General features: G+C 70.0%; 13 pseudogenes; all 13 read right to left on the bottom strand.

Annotated features, from left to right (window-relative positions):
• Positions 1–776: 776 nt before the first annotated feature.
• Positions 777–912, bottom strand: LOC137209629 (5S ribosomal RNA; annotated as a pseudogene).
• A 938-nt stretch (positions 913–1850) lies between these two features.
• Positions 1851–1986, bottom strand: LOC137209677 (5S ribosomal RNA; annotated as a pseudogene).
• A 1995-nt stretch (positions 1987–3981) lies between these two features.
• Positions 3982–4117, bottom strand: LOC137209628 (5S ribosomal RNA; annotated as a pseudogene).
• Positions 4118–5054: 937 nt separating this feature from the next.
• Positions 5055–5190, bottom strand: LOC137209746 (5S ribosomal RNA; annotated as a pseudogene).
• A 1986-nt stretch (positions 5191–7176) lies between these two features.
• On the bottom strand, positions 7177–7312 carry LOC137209757 (5S ribosomal RNA; annotated as a pseudogene).
• A 3085-nt stretch (positions 7313–10397) lies between these two features.
• LOC137209627 (5S ribosomal RNA) lies at positions 10398–10533 on the bottom strand (annotated as a pseudogene).
• Positions 10534–11470: 937 nt separating this feature from the next.
• LOC137209676 (5S ribosomal RNA) lies at positions 11471–11606 on the bottom strand (annotated as a pseudogene).
• Positions 11607–13601: 1995 nt separating this feature from the next.
• LOC137209626 (5S ribosomal RNA) lies at positions 13602–13737 on the bottom strand (annotated as a pseudogene).
• Positions 13738–14674: 937 nt separating this feature from the next.
• Positions 14675–14810, bottom strand: LOC137209745 (5S ribosomal RNA; annotated as a pseudogene).
• Positions 14811–16796: 1986 nt separating this feature from the next.
• On the bottom strand, positions 16797–16932 carry LOC137209675 (5S ribosomal RNA; annotated as a pseudogene).
• A 3085-nt stretch (positions 16933–20017) lies between these two features.
• Positions 20018–20153, bottom strand: LOC137209625 (5S ribosomal RNA; annotated as a pseudogene).
• A 937-nt stretch (positions 20154–21090) lies between these two features.
• Positions 21091–21226, bottom strand: LOC137209674 (5S ribosomal RNA; annotated as a pseudogene).
• A 1977-nt stretch (positions 21227–23203) lies between these two features.
• On the bottom strand, positions 23204–23339 carry LOC137209673 (5S ribosomal RNA; annotated as a pseudogene).
• Between the last annotated feature and the right edge of the window lie 1804 nt (positions 23340–25143).

Below are 25143 nucleotides of genomic sequence, written 5' to 3'. Positions count from 1 at the left end.
ACCCAGCAAACGTTTCGGCGCTTGGCCTCCCACCCCAGATCCCGCAGGTCGCTCACAAGGATGTGGCCCCGGAGGCTTCAGGGCCCGGGGACTGCGGTCCCTTGGGCATCCCACCTGCCCGCCCACGCTGCGCTAGGCGCTGCCCTGTCGCAGACCGGGCCAGCCTTCCTGCCCGATAGCAGCTGGCCCGAAGCCAGTGGGAGCCACCTTTGCGTTAGCAAAGCCCCTTACCCAGCAACGCCCCCCTTGCCCCCACACCACCGTCCGAGCTCAGGACCCCGCCCCAGGTGGCCGGCAGGCCCGCGGAAGCGGCCTGGGCCCTCTATCCCTCTCCGGCACACGGCCGCGGCGAAACGGTGGAGGGGGGGCTTTTTCCGGATGGAGCTGTGGAGAGACACCCACCGGCAGACAGGTGGCGGCGCCGGGGCTGGGCTCCAGTGGGGACCGCCAGGTGCAGGTCGAGGGGCTCGCGGGCCGCATGGACGGCACCCGGGTCCGCGGCCATGTCTGCTTCGAGTCAGGGGACGAACGGAGCATATGGTTTGCCGCTGCCTTCCAGGGACGCCTTCTGGCCGCCTGGCCGCTCAGGCAGGCGGGGAGCGCCCCATCAGACGCTTGCTGTGGTGGGAGGGTCCTGAGGAGGTGGGGCCTGCAGCGGTACCCGGCGGGGGCGGAGACGGCCGCCGCCACCACCGCCGCCACCGCCGCCGCCACCGCCGCCAACGCCACGACCGCCGCGGTCGACAAAATGAGAAGGTGTGTAGCGGGAGGCAAAAAGCCTACAGCACCTGGCGTTCCCAGGAGCTCTCCCGTCCGGGAGGTCTGCCGTCCAACTACTAACCAGGCCCAACCCTGCTTAGCTTCCGAGATCGAGTCGAGATCGGGCCCGTCTAGGGTGGTTTGGCCGTAGACACTGGGGGGGTCGCGGGCTTCCACTTGAGGTGCAGCTTAGCAGGCTCTTGGGCCTTACCGCCGGCCCAGTGGCCCGCCCGCCCCGGCAGGGCCCCGCCGCCCGCCTAGGCAGGGGAACGGAGGTCTCGGGGACCAGGCGGTGGCAGAGGAGTTGGCGACCACCCAGGCCAGGGTGGGAGGGACCCAGGAAACATTTCGGCGCTTGGCCTCCCACCGCAGATCCCGCAGGTCGCTCACAGGGTTGTGGCCCCAGAGGCTTCAGGGCCCGGGGCCTGCGGTCCCTTGTGCATCCCACCTGACCGCCCACGCTGCGCTAGGCGCAGCCCTGTCGCAGACCGGGCCGGCCCTCCTGCCCGACAGCAGCTGGCCCGAAGCCAGTGGGAGCCACCATTGAGTTGGCAAAGCCCCTTAGACCCAGCAACTCCACCCTTGCCCCCACACCACCGTCCGACCTCAGGACCCCGCCCCTGGTGGCCGGCAGTCCCGCGGATGTGGCCTGGGCCCTCTATCCCTCTCCGGCACCCGGCCGCGGCGAAACGGTGGAGGGGGGGCTTTTTCCGGATGGAGCTTTGGAGAGACACCCACCGGCAGACAGGTGGCGGCGCCGGGGCTGGGCTCCAGTGGGGACCGCCAGGTGCAGGTCGAGGGGCTCGCGGGCCGCATGGACGGCACCCGGGTCCGCGGCCATTTCTGCTTCGAGTCAGGGGACGAACGGAGCATATGGTGTGCCGCTGCCTTCCAGGGACGCCTTCTGGCCGCCTGGCCGCTCAGGCAGGCGGGGAGCGCCCCATCAGACGCTTGCTGTGGTGGGAGGGTCCTGAGGAGGTGGGGCCTGCAGCGGTACCCGGCGGGGGCAGAGACTGCCGCCGCCACCACCGCCGCCACCGCCACGACCGCCGCGGTCGACAAAATGAGAAGGTGTGTAGCGGGAGGCAAAAGGCCTACAGCACCTGGCGTTCCAGGGAGCTCTCCCGTCCGGGAAGTCTGCCATCCAACTACTAACCAGGCCCAACCCTGCTTAGCTTCCGAGATCGAGTCGAGATCGGGCCCGTCTAGGGTGGTTTGGCCGTAGACACTGGGGTGGTCGCGGGCTGCCTCTTGAGGTGCAGTTTAGCAGGCCCTTGGGCCTTACCGCCGGCCCAGCGGCCCGCCCGCCCTGGCAGGGCCCCGCCGCCCGCCTAGGCGGGGGAACGGAGGTTTCGGCGACCGGGGGGTGGCGGAGGAGTTGGCGACCTCCCAGCGCAGGGCGGGTGGGACACAGCAAGCTTTTCGGCGCTTCGTGCCCCGCCCCAGATCCCACAGGCCGCTCACAGGGACGTAGCCCCGGAGGCTTCAGGGCCCGGGGTCGGCGGTGCCTCGGGCATCCCACCTGCGCGCCCACGCTGTGGTAGGCGTAGCTCAGAGGCAGACTGGTCCGACCCTCCTGTCCTACAGCAGCTGGCCCGAAGCCACTGGGAGCCACCATTGAGTTGGCACGGCCCCTTAGACACAGCAAGGCCACCCTTGCCCCGACGCCACCGTCCGAGCTCAGGACCTCGTCCCAGGTGGCCGGCAGGTCCGGGGAAGTGGCCTGGGCCCTCGATCCTGCTCCTGCCCACGGCCGCGGCGAAGGGGCAGAAGGGGTGCTTTTTCCGGATGGAGCTGTGGAGAGACACCCCGGAAGACAGGTGGCGGTGCCGGGGCTGGACTCCAGTGGCTGCGACCAGGTGCAGCTCGCGGGGCTCGCGGGCCGAACGGACGGCACCCGGGTCCGCGGCCATGTCTGGGTGACGTCAGGCCGCCCCCTGGAGCGGCTGGTGTGTCGCTGCCTTCCAGGGACGCCTTCTGGCCGCCTGGCCGGTCTGGCAGGTGGGGAGTGCCCCATCAGACGCTTGCTGTGGTGGGAGGGGCCTGAGGAGGTGGGGCCTGCAGCGGTACCTGGTACCCGGCGGGGGCGGAGACGGCCGCCGCCGCCGCCACCGCGGGCGACAAAAGGAGAAAGCAGAGCGGAAGGCAAAAATCCTACAGCACCCGGTATTCCCAGGAGCTCTCCCATCCAGGAGGTCTCCCATCCAAGTTCGAACCAGGCCCGACCCTGCTTAGCTTCCGAGATCCAGACTTGATCGGGCCCGTCTAGGCTGGTTTGACAGTAGGTGTCAGTGGGTCGCAGGCTGCCTCTTGAGGCGCAGCTTAGCAGGCCCATGGGACTTACCGCCAGCCCAGCGGCCCGCCCGCCTAGGCAGAGGAACGGAGGTCTCGGGGACCAGGTGGTGTCGGAGGTTTTGGCGACCACCCAGCCCAGGGCGGGAGGGACCCAGGAAACGTTTCGGCGCTTGGCCTCCCACCCCGGATCCCGCAGGTCGCTCACAGGGATGTGGCCCCGGAGGCTTCAGGGCCCGGGGCCTGCAGTCCTTTGGGCATCCCACCTGACTGCCCACGCTGCGCTAGGCGCAGCCCTGTCGCAGACCGGGCCGGCCTTCCTGCCCAACAGCAGCTGGCCCGAAGGAAGTGGGAGCCACCGTTGAGTTGGCAAAGCCCCTTAGACCCAGCAACGCCACCCTTGCCTCCACACCACCGTCCGAGCTCAGGACACCGGCCCAGGTGGACGGCAGGCCCGCGGAAGCGGCCTGCGCCCTCTATCCCTCTCCGGCACCAGGCCACGGCGAAACGGTGGAGGGGGGGCTTTTTCCGGATGGAGCTGTGGAGAGACACCCCCCGGCAGACAGGTGGCGGCGCCGGGGCTGGGCTCCAGTGGGGGCCGCCAGGTGCAGGTCGAGGGGCTCGCGGGCCGCATGGACGGCACCCAGGTCCGCGGCCATGTCTGCTTCGAGTCAGGGGACCAACGGAGCGTCTGGTGTGCCGCTGCCTTCCAGGGACGACTTCTGGCCGCCTGGCCGCTCAGGCAGGCGGGGAGCGCCCCATCAGACGCTTGCTGTGGTGGGAGGGTCCTGAGGAGGTGGGGCCTGCAGCGGTACCCGGCGGGGGCGGAGACGGCCGCCGCCACCACCGCCGCCACCGCCGCCGCCACCGCCGCCAACGCCACGACCGCCGCGGTCGACAAAATGAGAAGGTGTGTAGCGGGAGGCAAAAAGCCTACAGCACCTGGCGTTCCCAGGAGCTCTCCCGTCCGGGAGGTCTGCCGTCCAACTACTAACCAGGCCCAACCCTGCTTAGCTTCCGAGATCGAGTCGAGATCGGGCCCGTCTAGGGTGGTTTGGCCGTAGACACTGGGGGGGTCGCGGGCTTCCACTTGAGGTGCAGCTTAGCAGGCTCTTGGGCCTTACCGCCGGCCCAGTGGCCCGCCCGCCCCGGCAGGGCCCCGCCGCCCGCCTAGGCAGGGGAACGGAGGTCTCGGGGACCAGGCGGTGGCAGAGGAGTTGGCGACCACCCAGGCCAGGGTGGGAGGGACCCAGGAAACATTTCGGCGCTTGGCCTCCCACCGCAGATCCCGCAGGTCGCTCACAGGGTTGTGGCCCCAGAGGCTTCAGGGCCCGGGGCCTGCGGTCCCTTGTGCATCCCACCTGACCGCCCACGCTGCGCTAGGCGCAGCCCTGTCGCAGACCGGGCCGGCCCTCCTGCCCGACAGTAGCTGGCCCGAAGCCAGTGGGAGCCACCATTGAGTTGGCAAAGCCCCTTAGACCCAGCAACTCCACCCTTGCCCCCACACCACCGTCCGACCTCAGGACCCCGCCCCTGGTGGCCGGCAGTCCCGCGGATGTGGCCTGGGCCCTCTATCCCTCTCCGGCACCCGGCCGCGGCGAAACGGTGGAGGGGGGGCTTTTTCCGGATGGAGCTTTGGAGAGACACCCACCGGCAGACAGGTGGCGGCGCCGGGGCTGGATCCAGTGGGGACCGCCAGGTGCAGGTCGAGGGGCTCGCGGGCCGCATGGACGGCACCCGGGTCCGCGGCCATTTCTGCTTCGAGTCAGGGGACGAACGGAGCATATGGTGTGCCGCTGCCTTCCAGGGACGCCTTCTGGCCGCCTGGCCGCTCAGGCAGGCGGGGAGCGCCCCATCAGACGCTTGCTGTGGTGGGAGGGTCCTGAGGAGGTGGGGCCTGCAGCGGTACCCGGCGGGGGCGGAGACGGCCGCCGCCACCACCGCCGCCACCGCCACGACCGCCGCGGTCGACAAAATGAGAAGGTGTGTAGCGGGAGGCAAAAGGCCTACAGCACCTGGCGTTCCAGGGAGCTCTCCCGTCCGGGAAGTCTGCCATCCAACTACTAACCAGGCCCAACCCTGCTTAGCTTCCGAGATCGAGTCGAGATCGGGACCGTCTAGGGTGGTTTGGCCGTAGACACTGGGGTGGTCGCGGGCTGCCTCTTGAGGTGCAGTTTAGCAGGCCCTTGGGCCTTACCGCCGGCCCAGCGGCCCGCCCGCCCTGGCAGGGCCCCGCCGCCCGCCTAGGCGGGGGAACGGAGGTTTTGGCGACCGGGGGGTGGCGGAGGAGTTGGCGACCTCCCAGCGCAGGGCGGGTGGGACACAGCAAGCTTTTCGGCGCTTCGTGCCCCGCCCCAGATCCCACAGGCCGCTCACAGGGACGTAGCCCCGGAGGCTTCAGGGCCCGGGGTCGGCGGTGCCTCGGGCATCCCACCTGCGCGCCCACGCTGTGGTAGGCGTAGCTCAGAGGCAGACTGGTCCGACCCTCCTGTCCTACAGCAGCTGGCCCGAAGCCACTGGGAGCCACCATTGAGTTGGCACGGCCCCTTAGACACAGCAAGGCCACCCTTGCCCCGACGCCACCGTCCGAGCTCAGGACCTCGTCCCAGGTGGCCGGCAGGTCCGGGGAAGTGGCCTGGGCCCTCGATCCTGCTCCTGCCCACGGCCGCGGCGAAGGGGCAGAAGGGGTGCTTTTTCCGGATGGAGCTGTGGAGAGACACCCCGGAAGACAGGTGGCGGTGCCGGGGCTGGACTCCAGTGGCTGCGACCAGGTGCAGCTCGCGGGGCTCGCGGGCCGAACGGACGGCACCCGGGTCCGCGGCCATGTCTGGGTGACGTCAGGCCGCCCCCTGGAGCGGCTGGTGTGTCGCTGCCTTCCAGGGACGCCTTCTGGCCGCCTGGCCGGTCTGGCAGGTGGGGAGTGCCCCATCAGACGCTTGCTGTGGTGGGAGGGGCCTGAGGAGGTGGGGCCTGCAGCGGTACCTGGTACCCGGCGGGGGCGGAGACGGCCGCCGCCGCCGCCGCCACCGCGGGCGACAAAAGGAGAAAGCGGAGCGGAAGGCAAAAATCCTACAGCACCCGGTATTCCCAGGAGCTCTCCCATCCAGGAGGTCTCCCATCCAAGTTCGAACCAGGCCCGACCCTGCTTAGCTTCCGAGATCCAGACTTGATCGGGCCCGTCTAGGCTGGTTTGACAGTAGGTGTCAGTGGGTCGCAGGCTGCCTCTTGAGGCGCAGCTTAGCAGGCCCATGGGACTTACCGCCAGCCCAGCGGCCCGCCCGCCTAGGCAGAGGAACGGAGGTCTCGGGGACCAGGTGGTGTCGGAGGTTTTGGCGACCACCCAGCCCAGGGCGGGAGGGACCCAGGAAACGTTTCGGCGCTTGGCCTCCCACCCCGGATCCCGCAGGTCGCTCACAGGGATGTGGCCCCGGAGGCTTCAGGGCCCGGGGCCTGCGGTCCTTTGGGCATCCCACCTGACTGCCCACGCTGCGCTAGGCGCAGCCCTGTCGCAGACCGGGCCGGCCTTCCTGCCCGACAGCAGCTGGCCCGAAGGAAGTGGGAGCCACCGTTGAGTTGGCAAAGCCCCTTAGACCCAGCAACGCCACCCTTGCCTCCACACCACCGTCCGAGCTCAGGACACCGGCCCAGGTGGACGGCAGGCCCGCGGAAGCGGCCTGCGCCCTCTATCCCTCTCCGGCACCAGGCCACGGCGAAACGGTGGAGGGGGGGCTTTTTCCGGATGGAGCTGTGGAGAGACACCCCCCGGCAGACAGGTGGCGGCGCCGGGGCTGGGCTCCAGTGGGGGTCGCCAGGTGCAGGTCGAGGGGCTCGCGGGCCGCATGGACGGCACCCAGGTCCGCGGCCATGTCTGCTTCGAGTCAGGGGACCAACGGAGCGTCTGGTGTGCCGCTGCCTTCCAGGGACGACTTCTGGCCGCCTGGCCGCTCAGGCAGGCGGGGAGCGCCCCATCAGACGCTTGCTGTGGTGGGAGGGTCCTGAGGAGGTGGGGCCTGCAGCGGTACCCGGCGGGGGCGGAGACGGCCGCCGCCACCACCGCCGCCACCGCCGCCACCGCCACGACCGCCACGGTCGACAAAAGGAGAAGGTGTGTAGCGGGAGGCAAAAAGCCTACAGCACCTGGCGTTCCCAGGAGCTCTCCCGTCCGGGAGGTCTCCCATCCAACTACTAACCAGGCCCAACCCTGCTTAGCTTCCGAGATCGAGTCGAGATCGGGCTCGTCTAGGGTGGTTTGGCCGTAGACACTGGGGGGGTCGCGGGCTTCCACTTGAGGCGCAGCTTAGCAGGCGCTTGGGACTTACCGCCGGCCCAGTGGCCCGCCCGCCCCGGCAGGGCCCCGCCGCCCGCCTAGGCAGGGGAACAGAGGTCTCGGGGACCAGGCGGTGGCAGAGGAGTTGGCGACCACCCAGCCCAGGGCGGGAGGGACCCAGGAAACGTTTCGGCGCTTGGCCTCCCACCGCAGAGTCCGCAGGTCGCTCACAGGGATGTGGCCCCGGAGGCTTCAGGGCCCGGGGCCTGCGGTCCCTTGTGCATCCCACCTGACCGCCCACGCTGCGCTAGGCGCAGCCCAGCCGCAGACCGGGCCGGCCCTCCTGCCCGACAGCAGCTGGCCCGAAGCCAGTGGGAGCCACCATTGAGTTGGCAAAGCCCCTTAGACCCAGCAACGCCACCCTTGCCCCCACACCACCGTCCGAGCTCTGTACCCCGGCCCAGGGGGCCGGCAGGCCCGGGGAAGCGGCCTGGGCCCTCGATCCTGCTCCCGCCCACGGCCGAGGCGAAGCGGCGGAGGGGGTGCTTTTTCCGGATGGAGCTGTGGAGAGACACCCTGGAAGACAGGTGGTGGAGCCGGGCCTGGGCTCCTGTGGCTGCGGCCAGGTGTAGCTCGCGGGGCTCACGGACCGAACGGACGGCACCCGGGTCCGCGGCCATGTCTGGGTGACGTCAGGCCGCCCCTGGAGCGTCTGGTGTGCCGCTGCCTTCCAGGGACGCCTTCTGGCCGCCTGGCCAGTCAGGCAGGTGGGGAGTGCCCCATCAGACGCTTGCTGTGGTGGGAGGGGCCAGAGGAGGTGGGGCCTGCAGTGGTACCTGGTACCCAGCAGGCGTGGAGACGGCCGCCGCCACTGACACCGCGGGCGACAAAAGGAGAAAGCGGAGCAGGAGGCAAAAAGCGTACAGCACCCGGCATTCCCAGGAGCTCTCCCATCCAGGAGGTCTCCCATCCAAGTTCTAACCAGGCCCGACCCTGCTTAGCTTCCGAGATCCAGACTTGATTGGGCCCGTCTAGGCTGCTTTGGCAGTAGGTGTCAGTGGGTCGCGGGCTGCCTCTTGAGGCGCAGCTTAGCAGGCCCTTGCGCCTTACCGCAAGCCCAGCGGCCCGCCCGCCCTGGCAGGGCCCCGCCACCCGTCTAGGCAGAGGAACGGAGGTCTCGGGGACCGGTTGCTGGCGCGAGGTGTTGGCGACCACCCAGCCCAGGGCGGGCGGGACCCAGGAAACGTTTCGTCGCTTGGCCTCCCACCCCAGATCCCGCAGGTCGCTCACAAGGATGTGGCCCCGGAGGCTTCAGGGCCCGGGGCCTGCGGTCCTTTGGACCTCTCACCTGCCTGCCCTCGCTGCGCTAGGCGCAGCCCTGTCGCAGACCGGGCCGGCCTTCCTGCCCGACAGCAGCTGGCCTGAAGCCAGTGGGAGCCACCGTTGAGTTGGCAAAGCCCCTTAGACCCAGCAACGCCACCCTTGCCCCCACACCACCGTCCGAGCTCTGTACCCCGGCCCAGGTGGCCGGCAGGCCTGCGGAAGCGGCCTGGGCCCTCTATCCCTCTCCGGCACACGGCCGCGGCGAAACGGTGGAGGGGGGCTTTTTCCGGATGGAGCTGTGGAGAGACACCCCGGAAGACAGGTGGCGGCGCCGGGGCTGGGCTCCAGTGGCTGCGGCCAGCTGCAGCTCGTGGGGCTCAGGGGCCGAACGGACGGCACCCGGGTCCGCGGCCATGTCTGGGTGACGTCAGGCCGCCACCCGGAGCAGCTGGTGTGCCGCTGCCTTCCAGGGACGCCTTCTGGCCGCCTGGCCGGTCAGGCAGGTGGGGAGTGCCCCATCAGACGCTTGCTGTGGTGGCAGGGGCCTGAGGAGGTGGGGCCTGCAGCGGTACCTGACAGGGGCGGAGACGGCTGCCTCCACCACCGCCGCCACCATCGCCGCCACCGCGGGCGACAAAAGGAGAAAGCGGAGCGAGAGGCAAAAAGCCTACAGCACCCGGTATTCCCAGGAGCTCTCCCAGCCAGGACGTCTCCCATCCAAGTTCGAAACAGGCCCGACCCTGCTTAGCTTCCGAGATCCAGACTTGATCGGGCCCGTCTAGGCTGCTTTGGTAGTAGGTGTCGGTGGGTCGCGGGCTGCCTCTTGAGGCGCAGCTTAGCAGGCCCTTGGGCCTTACTGCCAGCCTAGCGGCCCGCCCGCCCTGGCAGGGCCCCGCCGGCCACCTAGGCAGAGGAACGGAGGTCTCGGTGATCGGGTGGTGGCGGAGGTGTTGGCGACCACCCAGCCCAGGGCGGGCGGGACCCAGCAAACGTTTCGGCGCTTGGCCTCCCACCCCAGATCCCGCAGGTCGCTCACAAGGATGTGGCCCCGGAGGCTTCAGGGCCCGGGGACTGCGGTCCCTTGGGCATCCCACCTGCCCGCCCACGCTGCGCTAGGCGCTGCCCTGTCGCAGACCGGGCCAGCCTTCCTGCCCGATAGCAGCTGGCCCGAAGCCAGTGGGAGCCACCTTTGCGTTAGCAAAGCCCCTTACCCAGCAACGCCCCCCTTGCCCCCACACCACCGTCCGAGCTCAGGACCCCGCCCCAGGTGGCCGGCAGGCCCGCGGAAGCGGCCTGGGCCCTCTATCCCTCTCCGGCACACGGCCGCGGCGAAACGGTGGAGGGGGGGCTTTTTCCGGATGGAGCTGTGGAGAGACACCCACCGGCAGACAGGTGGCGGCGCCGGGGCTGGGCTCCAGTGGGGACCGCCAGGTGCAGGTCGAGGGGCTCGCGGGCCGCATGGACGGCACCCGGGTCCGCGGCCATGTCTGCTTCGAGTCAGGGGACGAACGGAGCATATGGTTTGCCGCTGCCTTCCAGGGACGCCTTCTGGCCGCCTGGCCGCTCAGGCAGGCGGGGAGCGCCCCATCAGACGCTTGCTGTGGTGGGAGGGTCCTGAGGAGGTGGGGCCTGCAGCGGTACCCGGCGGGGGCGGAGACGGCCGCCGCCACCACCGCCGCCACCGCCGCCGCCACCGCCGCCAACGCCACGACCGCCGCGGTCGACAAAATGAGAAGGTGTGTAGCGGGAGGCAAAAAGCCTACAGCACCTGGCGTTCCCAGGAGCTCTCCCGTCCGGGAGGTCTGCCGTCCAACTACTAACCAGGCCCAACCCTGCTTAGCTTCCGAGATCGAGTCGAGATCGGGCCCGTCTAGGGTGGTTTGGCCGTAGACACTGGGGGGGTCGCGGGCTTCCACTTGAGGTGCAGCTTAGCAGGCTCTTGGGCCTTACCGCCGGCCCAGTGGCCCGCCCGCCCCGGCAGGGCCCCGCCGCCCGCCTAGGCAGGGGAACGGAGGTCTCGGGGACCAGGCGGTGGCAGAGGAGTTGGCGACCACCCAGGCCAGGGTGGGAGGGACCCAGGAAACATTTCGGCGCTTGGCCTCCCACCGCAGATCCCGCAGGTCGCTCACAGGGTTGTGGCCCCAGAGGCTTCAGGGCCCGGGGCCTGCGGTCCCTTGTGCATCCCACCTGACCGCCCACGCTGCGCTAGGCGCAGCCCTGTCGCAGACCGGGCCGGCCCTCCTGCCCGACAGCAGCTGGCCCGAAGCCAGTGGGAGCCACCATTGAGTTGGCAAAGCCCCTTAGACCCAGCAACTCCACCCTTGCCCCCACACCACCGTCCGACCTCAGGACCCCGCCCCTGGTGGCCGGCAGTCCCGCGGATGTGGCCTGGGCCCTCTATCCCTCTCCGGCACCCGGCCGCGGCGAAACGGTGGAGGGGGGGCTTTTTCCGGATGGAGCTTTGGAGAGACACCCACCGGCAGACAGGTGGCGGCGCCGGGGCTGGATCCAGTGGGGACCGCCAGGTGCAGGTCGAGGGGCTCGCGGGCCGCATGGACGGCACCCGGGTCCGCGGCCATTTCTGCTTCGAGTCAGGGGACGAACGGAGCATATGGTGTGCCGCTGCCTTCCAGGGACGCCTTCTGGCCGCCTGGCCGCTCAGGCAGGCGGGGAGCGCCCCATCAGACGCTTGCTGTGGTGGGAGGGTCCTGAGGAGGTGGGGCCTGCAGCGGTACCCGGCGGGGGCGGAGACGGCCGCCGCCACCACCGCCGCCACCGCCACGACCGCCGCGGTCGACAAAATGAGAAGGTGTGTAGCGGGAGGCAAAAGGCCTACAGCACCTGGCGTTCCAGGGAGCTCTCCCGTCCGGGAAGTCTGCCATCCAACTACTAACCAGGCCCAACCCTGCTTAGCTTCCGAGATCGAGTCGAGATCGGGCCCGTCTAGGGTGGTTTGGCCGTAGACACTGGGGTGGTCGCGGGCTGCCTCTTGAGGTGCAGTTTAGCAGGCCCTTGGGCCTTACCGCCGGCCCAGCGGCCCGCCCGCCCTGGCAGGGCCCCGCCGCCCGCCTAGGCGGGGGAACGGAGGTTTCGGCGACCGGGGGGTGGCGGAGGAGTTGGCGACCTCCCAGCGCAGGGCGGGTGGGACACAGCAAGCTTTTCGGCGCTTCGTGCCCCGCCCCAGATCCCACAGGCCGCTCACAGGGACGTAGCCCCGGAGGCTTCAGGGCCCGGGGTCGGCGGTGCCTCGGGCATCCCACCTGCGCGCCCACGCTGTGGTAGGCGTAGCTCAGAGGCAGACTGGTCCGACCCTCCTGTCCTACAGCAGCTGGCCCGAAGCCACTGGGAGCCACCATTGAGTTGGCACGGCCCCTTAGACACAGCAAGGCCACCCTTGCCCCGACGCCACCGTCCGAGCTCAGGACCTCGTCCCAGGTGGCCGGCAGGTCCGGGGAAGTGGCCTGGGCCCTCGATCCTGCTCCTGCCCACGGCCGCGGCGAAGGGGCAGAAGGGGTGCTTTTTCCGGATGGAGCTGTGGAGAGACACCCCGGAAGACAGGTGGCGGTGCCGGGGCTGGACTCCAGTGGCTGCGACCAGGTGCAGCTCGCGGGGCTCGCGGGCCGAACGGACGGCACCCGGGTCCGCGGCCATGTCTGGGTGACGTCAGGCCGCCCCCTGGAGCGGCTGGTGTGTCGCTGCCTTCCAGGGACGCCTTCTGGCCGCCTGGCCGGTCTGGCAGGTGGGGAGTGCCCCATCAGACGCTTGCTGTGGTGGGAGGGGCCTGAGGAGGTGGGGCCTGCAGCGGTACCTGGTACCCGGCGGGGGCGGAGACGGCCGCCGCCGCCGCCACCGCGGGCGACAAAAGGAGAAAGCAGAGCGGAAGGCAAAAATCCTACAGCACCCGGTATTCCCAGGAGCTCTCCCATCCAGGAGGTCTCCCATCCAAGTTCGAACCAGGCCCGACCCTGCTTAGCTTCCGAGATCCAGACTTGATCGGGCCCGTCTAGGCTGGTTTGACAGTAGGTGTCAGTGGGTCGCAGGCTGCCTCTTGAGGCGCAGCTTAGCAGGCCCATGGGACTTACCGCCAGCCCAGCGGCCCGCCCGCCTAGGCAGAGGAACGGAGGTCTCGGGGACCAGGTGGTGTCGGAGGTTTTGGCGACCACCCAGCCCAGGGCGGGAGGGACCCAGGAAACGTTTCGGCGCTTGGCCTCCCACCCCGGATCCCGCAGGTCGCTCACAGGGATGTGGCCCCGGAGGCTTCAGGGCCCGGGGCCTGCAGTCCTTTGGGCATCCCACCTGACTGCCCACGCTGCGCTAGGTGCAGCCCTGTCGCAGACCGGGCCGGCCTTCCTGCCCAACAGCAGCTGGCCCGAAGGAAGTGGGAGCCACCGTTGAGTTGGCAAAGCCCCTTAGACCCAGCAACGCCACCCTTGCCTCCACACCACCGTCCGAGCTCAGGACACCGGCCCAGGTGGACGGCAGGCCCGCGGAAGCGGCCTGCGCCCTCTATCCCTCTCCGGCACCAGGCCACGGCGAAACGGTGGAGGGGGGGCTTTTTCCGGATGGAGCTGTGGAGAGACACCCCCTGGCAGACAGGTGGCGGCGCCGGGGCTGGGCTCCAGTGGGGGCCGCCAGGTGCAGGTCGAGGGGCTCGCGGGCCGCATGGACGGCACCCAGGTCCGCGGCCATGTCTGCTTCGAGTCAGGGGACCAACGGAGCGTCTGGTGTGCCGCTGCCTTCCAGGGACGACTTCTGGCCGCCTGGCCGCTCAGGCAGGCGGGGAGCGCCCCATCAGACGCTTGCTGTGGTGGGAGGGTCCTGAGGAGGTGGGGCCTGCAGCGGTACCCGGCGGGGGCGGAGACGGCCGCCGCCACCACCGCCGCCACCGCCGCCGCCACCGCCGCCAACGCCACGACCGCCGCGGTCGACAAAATGAGAAGGTGTGTAGCGGGAGGCAAAAAGCCTACAGCACCTGGCGTTCCCAGGAGCTCTCCCGTCCGGGAGGTCTGCCGTCCAACTACTAACCAGGCCCAACCCTGCTTAGCTTCCGAGATCGAGTCGAGATCGGGCCCGTCTAGGGTGGTTTGGCCGTAGACACTGGGGGGGTCGCGGGCTTCCACTTGAGGTGCAGCTTAGCAGGCTCTTGGGCCTTACCGCCGGCCCAGTGGCCCGCCCGCCCCGGCAGGGCCCCGCCGCCCGCCTAGGCAGGGGAACGGAGGTCTCGGGGACCAGGCGGTGGCAGAGGAGTTGGCGACCACCCAGGCCAGGGTGGGAGGGACCCAGGAAACATTTCGGCGCTTGGCCTCCCACCGCAGATCCCGCAGGTCGCTCACAGGGTTGTGGCCCCAGAGGCTTCAGGGCCCGGGGCCTGCGGTCCCTTGTGCATCCCACCTGACCGCCCACGCTGCGCTAGGCGCAGCCCTGTCGCAGACCGGGCCGGCCCTCCTGCCCGACAGTAGCTGGCCCGAAGCCAGTGGGAGCCACCATTGAGTTGGCAAAGCCCCTTAGACCCAGCAACTCCACCCTTGCCCCCACACCACCGTCCGACCTCAGGACCCCGCCCCTGGTGGCCGGCAGTCCCGCGGATGTGGCCTGGGCCCTCTATCCCTCTCCGGCACCCGGCCGCGGCGAAACGGTGGAGGGGGGGCTTTTTCCGGATGGAGCTTTGGAGAGACACCCACCGGCAGACAGGTGGCGGCGCCGGGGCTGGATCCAGTGGGGACCGCCAGGTGCAGGTCGAGGGGCTCGCGGGCCGCATGGACGGCACCCGGGTCCGCGGCCATTTCTGCTTCGAGTCAGGGGACGAACGGAGCATATGGTGTGCCGCTGCCTTCCAGGGACGCCTTCTGGCCGCCTGGCCGCTCAGGCAGGCGGGGAGCGCCCCATCAGACGCTTGCTGTGGTGGGAGGGTCCTGAGGAGGTGGGGCCTGCAGCGGTACCCGGCGGGGGCGGAGACGGCCGCCGCCACCACCGCCGCCACCGCCACGACCGCCGCGGTCGACAAAATGAGAAGGTGTGTAGCGGGAGGCAAAAGGCCTACAGCACCTGGCGTTCCAGGGAGCTCTCCCGTCCGGGAAGTCTGCCATCCAACTACTAACCAGGCCCAACCCTGCTTAGCTTCCGAGATCGAGTCGAGATCGGGACCGTCTAGGGTGGTTTGGCCGTAGACACTGGGGTGGTCGCGGGCTGCCTCTTGAGGTGCAGTTTAGCAGGCCCTTGGGCCTTACCGCCGGCCCAGCGGCCCGCCCGCCCTGGCAGGGCCCCGCCGCCCGCCTAGGCGGGGGAACGGAGGTTTCGGCGACCGGGGGGTGGCGGAGGAGTTGGCGACCTCCCAGCGCAGGGCGGGTGGGACACAGCAAGCTTTTCGGCGCTTCGTGCCCCGCCCCAGATCCCACAGGCCGCTCACAGGGACGTAGCCCCGGAGGCTTCAGGGCCCGGGGTCGGCGGTGCCTCGGGCATCCCACCTGCGCGCCCACGCTGTGGTAGGCGTAGCTCAGAGGCAGACTGGTCCGACCCTCCTGTCCTACAGCAGCTGGCCCGAAGCCACTGGGAGCCACCATTGAGTTGGCACGGCCCCTTAGACACAGCAAGGCCACCCTTGCCCCGACGCCACCGTCCGAGCTCAGGACCTCGTCCCAGGTGGCCGGCAGGTCCGGGGAAGTGGCCTGGGCCCTCGATCCTGCTCCTGCCCACGGCCGCGGCGAAGGGGCAGAAGGGGTGCTTTTTCCGGATGGAGCTGTGGAGAGACACCCCGGAAGACAGGTGGTGGTGCCGGGGCTGGACTCCAGTGGCTGCGACCAGGTGCAGCTCGCGGGGCTCGCGGGCCGAACGGACGGCACCCGGGTCCGCGGCCATGTCTGGGTGACGTCAGGCCGCCCCCTGGAGCGGCTGGTGTGTCGCTGCCTTCCAGGGACGCCTTCTGGCCGCCTGGCCGGTCTGGCAGGTGGGGAGTGCCCCATCAGACGCTTGCTGTGGTGGGAGGGGCCTGAGGAGGTGGGGCCTGCAGCGGTACCTGGTACCCGGCGGGGGCGGAGACGGCCGCCGCCGCCGCCGCCACCGCGGGCGACAAAAGGAGAAAGCGGAGCGGAAGGCAAAAATCCTACAGCACCCGGTATTCCCAGGAGCTCTCCCATCCAGGAGGTCTCCCATCCAAGTTCGAACCAGGCCCGACCCTGCTTAGCTTCCGAGATCCAGACTTGATCGGGCCCGTCTAGGCTGGTTTGACAGTAGGTGTCAGTGGGTCGCAGGCTGCCTCTTGAGGCGCAGCTTAGCAGGCCCATGGGACTTACCGCCAGCCCAGCGGCCCGCCCGCCTAGGCAGAGGAACGGAGGTCTCGGGGACCAGGTGGTGTCGGAGGTTTTGGCGACCACCCAGCCCAGGGCGGGAGGGACCCAGGAAACGTTTCGGCGCTTGGCCTCCCACCCCGGATCCCGCAGGTCGCTCACAGGGATGTGGCCCCGGAGGCTTCAGGGCCCGGGGCCTGCGGTCCTTTGGGCATCCCACCTGACTGCCCACGCTGCGCTAGGCGCAGCCCTGTCGCAGACCGGGCCGGCCTTCCTGCCCGACAGCAGCTGGCCCGAAGGAAGTGGGAGCCACCGTTGAGTTGGCAAAGCCCCTTAGACCCAGCAACGCCACCCTTGCCTCCACACCACCGTCCGAGCTCAGGACACCGGCCCAGGTGGACGGCAGGCCCGCGGAAGCGGCCTGCGCCCTCTATCCCTCTCCGGCACCAGGCCACGGCGAAACGGTGGAGGGGGGGCTTTTTCCGGATGGAGCTGTGGAGAGACACCCCCCGGCAGACAGGTGGCGGCGCCGGGGCTGGGCTCCAGTGGGGGTCGCCAGGTGCAGGTCGAGGGGCTCGCGGGCCGCATGGACGGCACCCAGGTCCGCGGCCATGTCTGCTTCGAGTCAGGGGACCAACGGAGCGTCTGGTGTGCCGCTGCCTTCCAGGGACGACTTCTGGCCGCCTGGCCGCTCAGGCAGGCGGGGAGCGCCCCATCAGACGCTTGCTGTGGTGGGAGGGTCCTGAGGAGGTGGGGCCTGCAGCGGTACCCGGCGGGGGCGGAGACGGCCGCCGCCACCACCGCCGCCACCGCCGCCACCGCCACGACCGCCACGGTCGACAAAAGGAGAAGGTGTGTAGCGGGAGGCAAAAAGCCTACAGCACCTGGCGTTCCCAGGAGCTCTCCCGTCCGGGAGGTCTCCCATCCAACTACTAACCAGGCCCAACCCTGCTTAGCTTCCGAGATCGAGTCGAGATCGGGCTCGTCTAGGGTGGTTTGGCCGTAGACACTGGGGGGGTCGCGGGCTTCCACTTGAGGCGCAGCTTAGCAGGCGCTTGGGACTTACCGCCGGCCCAGTGGCCCGCCCGCCCCGGCAGGGCCCCGCCGCCCGCCTAGGCAGGGGAACAGAGGTCTCGGGGACCAGGCGGTGGCAGAGGAGTTGGCGACCACCCAGCCCAGGGCGGGAGGGACCCAGGAAACGTTTCGGCGCTTGGCCTCCCACCGCAGAGTCCGCAGGTCGCTCACAGGGATGTGGCCCCGGAGGCTTCAGGGCCCGGGGCCTGCGGTCCCTTGTGCATCCCACCTGACCGCCCACGCTGCGCTAGGCGCAGCCCAGCCGCAGACCGGGCCGGCCCTCCTGCCCGACAGCAGCTGGCCCGAAGCCAGTGGGAGCCACCATTGAGTTGGCAAAGCCCCTTAGACCCAGCAACGCCACCCTTGCCCCCACACCACCGTCCGAGCTCTGTACCCCGGCCCAGGGGGCCGGCAGGCCCGGGGAAGCGGCCTGGGCCCTCGATCCTGCTCCCGCCCACGGCCGAGGCGAAGCGGCGGAGGGGGTGCTTTTTCCGGATGGAGCTGTGGAGAGACACCCTGGAAGACAGGTGGTGGAGCCGGGCCTGGGCTCCTGTGGCTGCGGCCAGGTGTAGCTCGCGGGGCTCACGGACCGAACGGACGGCACCCGGGTCCGCGGCCATGTCTGGGTGACGTCAGGCCGCCCCTGGAGCGTCTGGTGTGCCGCTGCCTTCCAGGGACGCCTTCTGGCCGCCTGGCCGGTCAGGCAGGTGGGGAGTGCCCCATCAGACGCTTGCTGTGGTGGGAGGGGCCAGAGGAGGTGGGGCCTGCAGTGGTACCTGGTACCCAGCAGGCGTGGAGACGGCCGCCGCCACTGACACCGCGGGCGACAAAAGGAGAAAGCGGAGCAGGAGGCAAAAAGCGTACAGCACCCGGCATTCCCAGGAGCTCTCCCATCCAGGAGGTCTCCCATCCAAGTTCTAACCAGGCCCGACCCTGCTTAGCTTCCGAGATCCAGACTTGATTGGGCCCGTCTAGGCTGCTTTGGCAGTAGGTGTCAGTGGGTCGCGGGCTGCCTCTTGAGGCGCAGCTTAGCAGGCCCTTGCGCCTTACCGCAAGCCCAGCGGCCCGCCCGCCCTGGCAGGGCCCCGCCACCCGTCTAGGCAGAGGAACGGAGGTCTCGGGGACCGGTTGCTGGCGCGAGGTGTTGGCGACCACCCAGCCCAGGGCGGGCGGGACCCAGGAAACGTTTCGTCGCTTGGCCTCCCACCCCAGATCCCGCAGGTCGCTCACAAGGATGTGGCCCCGGAGGCTTCAGGGCCCGGGGCCTGCGGTCCTTTGGGCCTCTCACCTGCCTGCCCTCGCTGCGCTAGGCGCAGCCCTGTCGCAGACCGGGCCGGCCTTCCTGCCCGACAGCAGCTGGCCTGAAGCCAGTGGGAGCCACCGTTGAGTTGGCAAAGCCCCTTAGACCCAGCAACGCCACCCTTGCCCCCACACCACCGTCCGAGCTCTGTACCCCGGCCCAGGTGGCCGGCAGGCCTGCGGAAGCGGCCTGGGCCCTCTATCCCTCTCCGGCACACGGCCGCGGCGAAACGGTGGAGGGGGGCTTTTTCCGGATGGAGCTGTGGAGAGACACCCCGGAAGACAGGTGGCGGCGCCGGGGCTGGGCTCCAGTGGCTGCGGCCAGCTGCAGCTCGTGGGGCTCAGGGGCCGAACGGACGGCACCCGGGTCCGCGGCCATGTCTGGGTGACGTCAGGCCGCCACCCGGAGCAGCTGGTGTGCCGCTGCCTTCCAGGGACGCCTTCTGGCCGCCTGGCCGGTCAGGCAGGTGGGGAGTGCCCCATCAGACGCTTGCTGTGGTGGCAGGGGCCTGAGGAGGTGGGGCCTGCAGCGGTACCTGACAGGGGCGGAGACGGCTGCCTCCACCACCGCCGCCACCATCGCCGCCACCGCGGGCGACAAAAGGAGAAAGCGGAGCGAGAGGCAAAAAGCCTACAGCACCCGGTATTCCCAGGAGCTCTCCCAGCCAGGACGTCTCCCATCCAAGTTCGAAACAGGCCCGACCCTGCTTAGCTTCCGAGATCCAGACTTGATCGGGCCCGTCTAGGCTGCTTTGGTAGTAGGTGTCGGTGGGTCGCGGGCTGCCTCTTGAGGCGCAGCTTAGCAGGCCCTTGGGCCTTACTGCCAGCCTAGCGGCCCGCCCGCCCTGGCAGGGCCCCGCCGGCCACCTAGGCAGAGGAACGGAGGTCTCGGTGATCGGGTGGTGGCGGAGGTGTTGGCGACCACCCAGCCCAGGGCGGGCGGGACCCAGCAAACGTTTCGGCGCTTGGCCTCCCACCCCAGATCCCGCAGGTCGCTCACAAGGATGTGGCCCCGGAGGCTTCAGGGCCCGGGGACTGCGGTCCCTTGGGCATCCCACCTGCCCGCCCACGCTGCGCTAGGCGCTGCCCTGTCGCAGACCGGGCCAGCCTTCCTGCCCGATAGCAGCTGGCCCGAAGCCAGTGGGAGCCACCTTTGCGTTAGCAAAGCCCCTTACCCAGCAACGCCCCCCTTGCCCCCACACCACCGTCCGAGCTCAGGACCCCGCCCCAGGTGGCCGGCAGGCCCGCGGAAGCGGCCTGGGCCCTCTATCCCTCTCCGGCACACGGCCGCGGCGAAACGGTGGAGGGGGGGCTTTTTCCGGATGGAGCTGTGGAGAGACACCCACCGGCAGACAGGTGGCGGCGCCGGGGCTGGGCTCCAGTGGGGACCGCCAGGTGCAGGTCGAGGGGCTCGCGGGCCGCATGGACGGCACCCGGGTCCGCGGCCATGTCTGCTTCGAGTCAGGGGACGAACGGAGCATATGGTTTGCCGCTGCCTTCCAGGGACGCCTTCTGGCCGCCTGGCCGCTCAGGCAGGCGGGGAGCGCCCCATCAGACGCTTGCTGTGGTGGGAGGGTCCTGAGGAGGTGGGGCCTGCAGCGGTACCCGGCGGGGGCGGAGACGGCCGCCGCCACCACCGCCGCCACCGCCGCCGCCACCGCCGCCAACACCACGACCGCCGCGGTCGACAAAATGAGAAGGTGTGTAGCGGGAGGCAAAAAGCCTACAGCACCTGGCGTTCCCAGGAGCTCTCCCGTCCGGGAGGTCTGCCGTCCAACTACTAACCAGGCCCAACCCTGCTTAGCTTCCGAGATCGAGTCGAGATCGGGCCCGTCTAGGGTGGTTTGGCCGTAGACACTGGGGGGGTCGCGGGCTTCCACTTGAGGTGCAGCTTAGCAGGCTCTTGGGCCTTACCGCCGGCCCAGTGGCCCGCCCGCCCCGGCAGGGCCCCGCCGCCCGCCTAGGCAGGGGAACGGAGGTCTCGGGGACCAGGCGGTGGCAGAGGAGTTGGCGACCACCCAGGCCAGGGTGGGAGGGACCCAGGAAACATTTCGGCGCTTGGCCTCCCACCGCAGATCCCGCAGGTCGCTCACAGGGTTGTGGCCCCAGAGGCTTCAGGGCCCGGGGCCTGCGGTCCCTTGTGCATCCCACCTGACCGCCCACGCTGCGCTAGGCGCAGCCCTGTCGCAGACCGGGCCGGCCCTCCTGCCCGACAGCAGCTGGCCCGAAGCCAGTGGGAGCCACCATTGAGTTGGCAAAGCCCCTTAGACCCAGCAACTCCACCCTTGCCCCCACACCACCGTCCGACCTCAGGACCCCGCCCCTGGTGGCCGGCAGTCCCGCGGATGTGGCCTGGGCCCTCTATCCCTCTCCGGCACCTGGCCGCGGCGAAACGGTGGAGGGGGGGCTTTTTCCGGATGGAGCTTTGGAGAGACACCCACCGGCAGACAGGTGGCGGCGCCGGGGCTGGATCCAGTGGGGACCGCCAGGTGCAGGTCGAGGGGCTCGCGGGCCGCATGGACGGCACCCGGGTCCGCGGCCATTTCTGCTTCGAGTCAGGGGACGAACGGAGCATATGGTGTGCCGCTGCCTTCCAGGGACGCCTTCTGGCCGCCTGGCCGCTCAGGCAGGCGGGGAGCGCCCCATCAGACGCTTGCTGTGGTGGGAGGGTCCTGAGGAGGTGGGGCCTGCAGCGGTACCCGGCGGGGGCGGAGACGGCCGCCGCCACCACCGCCGCCACCGCCACGACCGCCGCGGTCGACAAAATGAGAAGGTGTGTAGCGGGAGGCAAAAGGCCTACAGCACCTGGCGTTCCAGGGAGCTCTCCCGTCCGGGAAGTCTGCCATCCAACTACTAACCAGGCCCAACCCTGCTTAGCTTCCGAGATCGAGTCGAGATCGGGCCCGTCTAGGGTGGTTTGGCCGTAGACACTGGGGTGGTCGCGGGCTGCCTCTTGAGGTGCAGTTTAGCAGGCCCTTGGGCCTTACCGCCGGCCCAGCGGCCCGCCCGCCCTGGCAGGGCCCCGCCGCCCGCCTAGGCGGGGGAACGGAGGTTTCGGCGACCGGGGGGTGGCGGAGGAGTTGGCGACCTCCCAGCGCAGGGCGGGTGGGACACAGCAAGCTTTTCGGCGCTTCGTGCCCCGCCCCAGATCCCACAGGCCGCTCACAGGGACGTAGCCCCGGAGGCTTCAGGGCCCGGGGTCGGCGGTGCCTCGGGCATCCCACCTGCGCGCCCACGCTGTGGTAGGCGTAGCTCAGAGGCAGACTGGTCCGACCCTCCTGTCCTACAGCAGCTGGCCCGAAGCCACTGGGAGCCACCATTGAGTTGGCACGGCCCCTTAGACACAGCAAGGCCACCCTTGCCCCGACGCCACCGTCCGAGCTCAGGACCTCGTCCCAGGTGGCCGGCAGGTCCGGGGAAGTGGCCTGGGCCCTCGATCCTGCTCCTGCCCACGGCCGCGGCGAAGGGGCAGAAGGGGTGCTTTTTCCGGATGGAGCTGTGGAGAGACACCCCGGAAGACAGGTGGCGGTGCCGGGGCTGGACTCCAGTGGCTGCGACCAGGTGCAGCTCGCGGGGCTCGCGGGCCGAACGGACGGCACCCGGGTCCGCGGCCATGTCTGGGTGACGTCAGGCCGCCCCCTGGAGCGGCTGGTGTGTCGCTGCCTTCCAGGGACGCCTTCTGGCCGCCTGGCCGGTCTGGCAGGTGGGGAGTGCCCCATCAGACGCTTGCTGTGGTGGGAGGGGCCTGAGGAGGTGGGGCCTGCAGCGGTACCTGGTACCCGGCGGGGGCGGAGACGGCCGCCGCCGCCGCCGCCACCGCGGGCGACAAAAGGAGAAAGCGGAGCGGAAGGCAAAAATCCTACAGCACCCGGTATTCCCAGGAGCTCTCCCATCCAGGAGGTCTCCCATCCAAGTTCGAACCAGGCCCGACCCTGCTTAGCTTCCGAGATCCAGACTTGATCGGGCCCGTCTAGGCTGGTTTGACAGTAGGTGTCAGTGGGTCGCAGGCTGCCTCTTGAGGCGCAGCTTAGCAGGCCCATGGGACTTACCGCCAGCCCAGCGGCCCGCCCGCCTAGGCAGAGGAACGGAGGTCTCGGGGACCAGGTGGTGTCGGAGGTTTTGGCGACCACCCAGCCCAGGGCGGGAGGGACCCAGGAAACGTTTCGGCGCTTGGCCTCCCACCCCGGATCCCGCAGGTCGCTCACAGGGATGTGGCCCCGGAGGCTTCAGGGCCCGGGGCCTGCGGTCCTTTGGGCATCCCACCTGACTGCCCACGCTGCGCTAGGCGCAGCCCTGTCGCAGACCGGGCCGGCCTTCCTGCCCGACAGCAGCTGGCCCGAAGGAAGTGGGAGCCACCGTTGAGTTGGCAAAGCCCCTTAGACCCAGCAACGCCACCCTTGCCTCCACACCACCGTCCGAGCTCAGGACACCGGCCCAGGTGGACGGCAGGCCCGCGGAAGCGGCCTGCGCCCTCTATCCCTCTCCGGCACCAGGCCACGGCGAAACGGTGGAGGGGGGGCTTTTTCCGGATGGAGCTGTGGAGAGACACCCCCCGGCAGACAGGTGGCGGCGCCGGGGCTGGGCTCCAGTGGGGGTCGCCAGGTGCAGGTCGAGGGGCTCGCGGGCCGCATGGACGGCACCCAGGTCCGCGGCCATGTCTGCTTCGAGTCAGGGGACCAACGGAGCGTCTGGTGTGCCGCTGCCTTCCAGGGACGACTTCTGGCCGCCTGGCCGCTCAGGCAGGCGGGGAGCGCCCCATCAGACGCTTGCTGTGGTGGGAGGGTCCTGAGGAGGTGGGGCCTGCAGCGGTACCCGGCGGGGGCGGAGACGGCCGCCGCCACCACCGCCGCCACCGCCACGACCGCCGCGGTCGACAAAATGAGAAGGTGTGTAGCGGGAGGCAAAAGGCCTACAGCACCTGGCGTTCCAGGGAGCTCTCCCGTCCGGGAAGTCTGCCATCCAACTACTAACCAGGCCCAACCCTGCTTAGCTTCCGAGATCGAGTCGAGATCGGGCCCGTCTAGGGTGGTTTGGCCGTAGACACTGGGGTGGTCGCGGGCTGCCTCTTGAGGTGCAGTTTAGCAGGCCCTTGGGCCTTACCGCCGGCCCAGCGGCCCGCCCGCCCTGGCAGGGCCCCGCCGCCCGCCTAGGCGGGGGAACGGAGGTTTCGGCGACCGGGGGGTGGCGGAGGAGTTGGCGACCTCCCAGCGCAGGGCGGGTGGGACACAGCAAGCTTTTCGGCGCTTCGTGCCCCGCCCCAGATCCCACAGGCCGCTCACAGGGACGTAGCCCCGGAGGCTTCAGGGCCCGGGGTCGGCGGTGCCTCGGGCATCCCACCTGCGCGCCCACGCTGTGGTAGGCGTAGCTCAGAGGCAGACTGGTCCGACCCTCCTGTCCTACAGCAGCTGGCCCGAAGCCACTGGGAGCCACCATTGAGTTGGCACGGCCCCTTAGACACAGCAAGGCCACCCTTGCCCCGACGCCACCGTCCGAGCTCAGGACCTCGTCCCAGGTGGCCGGCAGGTCCGGGGAAGTGGCCTGGGCCCTCGATCCTGCTCCTGCCCACGGCCGCGGCGAAGGGGCAGAAGGGGTGCTTTTTCCGGATGGAGCTGTGGAGAGACACCCCGGAAGACAGGTGGCGGTGCCGGGGCTGGACTCCAGTGGCTGCGACCAGGTGCAGCTCGCGGGGCTCGCGGGCCGAACGGACGGCACCCGGGTCCGCGGCCATGTCTGGGTGACGTCAGGCCGCCCCCTGGAGCGGCTGGTGTGTCGCTGCCTTCCAGGGACGCCTTCTGGCCGCCTGGCCGGTCTGGCAGGTGGGGAGTGCCCCATCAGACGCTTGCTGTGGTGGGAGGGGCCTGAGGAGGTGGGGCCTGCAGCGGTACCTGGTACCCGGCGGGGGCGGAGACGGCCGCCGCCGCCGCCGCCACCGCGGGCGACAAAAGGAGAAAGCGGAGCGGAAGGCAAAAATCCTACAGCACCCGGTATTCCCAGGAGCTCTCCCATCCAGGAGGTCTCCCATCCAAGTTCGAACCAGGCCCGACCCTGCTTAGCTTCCGAGATCCAGACTTGATCGGGCCCGTCTAGGCTGGTTTGACAGTAGGTGTCAGTGGGTCGCAGGCTGCCTCTTGAGGCGCAGCTTAGCAGGCCCATGGGACTTACCGCCAGCCCAGCGGCCCGCCCGCCTAGGCAGAGGAACGGAGGTCTCGGGGACCAGGTGGTGTCGGAGGTTTTGGCGACCACCCAGCCCAGGGCGGGAGGGACCCAGGAAACGTTTCGGCGCTTGGCCTCCCACCCCGGATCCCGCAGGTCGCTCACAGGGATGTGGCCCCGGAGGCTTCAGGGCCCGGGGCCTGCGGTCCTTTGGGCATCCCACCTGACTGCCCACGCTGCGCTAGGCGCAGCCCTGTCGCAGACCGGGCCGGCCTTCCTGCCCGACAGCAGCTGGCCCGAAGGAAGTGGGAGCCACCGTTGAGTTGGCAAAGCCCCTTAGACCCAGCAACGCCACCCTTGCCTCCACACCACCGTCCGAGCTCAGGACACCGGCCCAGGTGGACGGCAGGCCCGCGGAAGCGGCCTGCGCCCTCTATCCCTCTCCGGCACCAGGCCACGGCGAAACGGTGGAGGGGGGGCTTTTTCCGGATGGAGCTGTGGAGAGACACCCCCCGGCAGACAGGTGGCGGCGCCGGGGCTGGGCTCCAGTGGGGGTCGCCAGGTGCAGGTCGAGGGGCTCGCGGGCCGCATGGACGGCACCCAGGTCCGCGGCCATGTCTGCTTCGAGTCAGGGGACCAACGGAGCGTCTGGTGTGCCGCTGCCTTCCAGGGACGACTTCTGGCCGCCTGGCC

The sequence above is a fragment of the Pseudorca crassidens genome, chromosome 16 (assembly GCF_039906515.1).
Source record: "Pseudorca crassidens isolate mPseCra1 chromosome 16, mPseCra1.hap1, whole genome shotgun sequence".
Taxonomy (NCBI): Eukaryota; Metazoa; Chordata; class Mammalia; order Artiodactyla; family Delphinidae; genus Pseudorca; species Pseudorca crassidens.
Note: the sequence above shows the minus strand (reverse complement) of the source record. Positions and strands in the feature narration are given on the sequence as shown.